This window comes from Setaria viridis, chromosome 3, assembly GCF_005286985.2.
Source record: "Setaria viridis chromosome 3, Setaria_viridis_v4.0, whole genome shotgun sequence".
NCBI lineage: Eukaryota > Viridiplantae > Streptophyta > Magnoliopsida > Poales > Poaceae > Setaria > Setaria viridis.
The window spans coordinates 7,630,146-7,632,666 of record NC_048265.2 but is presented as its reverse complement, the minus strand read 5'-3'; the positions used below and the strand labels follow the sequence as shown (position 1 = coordinate 7,632,666).

At 53.7% G+C, this 2,521-nt stretch overlaps 1 pseudogene; it reads right to left on the bottom strand.

The window, feature by feature from the left end:
• Nucleotides 1-664: 664 nt before the first annotated feature.
• LOC140222141 (uncharacterized) lies at nucleotides 665-1,349 on the bottom strand (annotated as a pseudogene).
• Nucleotides 1,350-2,521: the final 1,172 nt, after the last annotated feature.

Genomic DNA, 2,521 nt, shown 5'->3' with positions numbered 1-2,521 from the left:
AGCATGCAGCTCTCATCGGGCGCAACAAGAAAAGATCGAGAATGAATGAAGCCATAGGCTCTTACATTTGATTGAAGGCAACACGGTGATTAATACCCGGAATTGCTAATAACACCAAGCATGCATGCAGTTCTCTGCGTTTCTGTTTATGTCGTGAGTTTTTTTTTTTCATTTTGTATCTTTTCCTTTCCTCATTTCTTCAGTTTCGTGTCATGCTAGTACCAGCCCAATCTTCGTGAATGGGCCATGAATTTGAACTATTAACCCACAGGCCCACCTACGTTATGTGTTGTTCCTAAATTCGGCCCATGGAATACGGCCGGCCGCATATGATTGAGCTTTGCATGCTTGCAGCTACTGCTTGTTCTCTGACAAGAGAAAAATGAACCGCAGACAGACAGAAATTCCACGCACGTATATTCGCCAAGAGAAACCGCACATCTCTACCCGTACACATACGATGGGCATAGAGATAGGCAGATAGCAGAGCACGCCCTGCCCAAGTAAACTGAGGAAAAAAACGGTGACCGGCTACATGCGTGGTTACGTCCTGAAAGATGCATGGCCAATTGGCCATACTCTGAAGTCTGGAAGCCCTGTCTGCGAGAATACACAACAGCGTGAAAGGGATATACTTGTATTTGGTGGCGCGAACAGCGTGCCTCTATCGTGGATGTGGATCAGATGAGAGCAGCCTGAAGCGGGCCAGCGCAGATCGGCGTCGATGCCCTTGTGGCCTTGTCCTTGTAGAGTTGTAGTAGCCGAGGAACTCCGCCGCCGTGACGCTGCTGTACCTCCGGCAGCGGAGTGACGGTGGGCCCGTACGCCCTGGTCGAGGCGGCGGTGCGCGGTCGTCCTGAAGAGGCAGGCCACCGCCCTGGCGCCATGCCGTCCCCGTCCAGGTTGACGGCGTCGTGCTCCAGGTACCCCGCATCGAGGTCCAGGGCCTCGGACAGCAGCTCCAGGAGGTGGGCGCCCAGGCCACGGCACCTGCCTCGTGTACTCCGTGACGGCGCCCCTGCACGCCGGCCGCCGGTAGGATGTCCTCCTCCCGCGCCGGCATCTCCAACAAGAGCGTGTCGCACCAGCTGGCCGCGGGCGTCTGGAAGAGGTCGAAGTTGCTCCGGTACCTGACGCGCCTCGCCGGGTCCCTGCTGTAGTAGCCGCAGCGACAGCGAGGTCCACGACAGGGATTGCAGGGGCAGGGGCGGCGTGGGGGTCGGGCGGGTGGTGGAAGATGGGCGGGACGGCGGCGACGCCCGCGTCGACTAGGCCCTCGACGGCTCGACGCCGGCATTGGTGTCATCGAAGGCCTTGAGCTGGCACAGGCGGTCGTCGGAGCCGGCCATTGGGGTGAGTAGGCGCGGCAGTAGTTGCTCTTTTTTTAGAAATCTCATCCGTGAGGCCGCGCCGCCTCGCCGACCTGAATACAGAAGCTCAGTCACCATCTCAGGGCACTCAGTTTCCGAGGCGGCGCCGCCACCACCGCGCCGGCAGCATCTCCGAAGGAGCTTGGCCGTGAGCGGGGCGCGCGCAGGCGCAGCTGGAGGAACGGCTAGGATTTGGCGATCGAATCTCGACGGAGACTCGCGCGGACGCACGGCGGCAGGGGGCTATCGTAGATCGGCGGCGGCGGCGCGGCCCCGTGAGTTGCTCCGGCGAAGTCCCGGAATATTTGGATCACGATTAATAGGGGTTCTTTTGTAAACCTGCACATCAAATATTTTCAAAAAGCTCATTAATTTGGATCGCAATTATTGATTGTGATCCGATTTAGGAGTCGTTTTGTAAAATATAAATTATATATTTGCAAAATGTCCATGGTTTGGGTCGCGATTAATCGCGATCCAAATTAGGGTATATTTGTAAAATATTGGATCAGATATTTTTGAAATATTTCGGCCGGCTTGACACTCGTCGAGCTGCTAGTCCATCAGCGTCCACCGCCACCCTTGTCACGTTGCGTTCCAGCCGGAAGCAGAGAGACTATTGACAACAGTTAGCACGCCAAGTTGTGAACCGCAAGCGCACGGATCATCGTAGATTTTCCCTTAGAGTATTCCATCTAAGATTTATCAATCCATGGATCGGTAGTGAACTGACTAGAGTTCTCTATCTAGCTAAATGGATCTAATCCTATCAAGAAGTACGAATTGCATATAGAGATAAACCCAATCGTGAGATAAGTATTATAGATAGGGTAAATAGATCGCATTCTATATACAAGGGAATACAACCAAAGGTAGCATGAGCCTATTGTCTTCCTGTTGTAGTTCCAGCCAAAGTAGTAACCAATCTATGTAGCACGAGTCATCTCTCAGGAAGACGGATCGCAAGCGGCCTACTTTCTTATGGTCGCCACTGCGAGGTGCGTGTTGACGCCTCTGGTTTCCTAAAGCTTTACCTTAAATGACTCCCACAATACTCACCATCGATCCTACTCAACACTACGCAATCGTTCGGGTTTTTCCCTCCCACATGCTGTCACCACACAAGGGTAATCACACCGACTTCCTACACA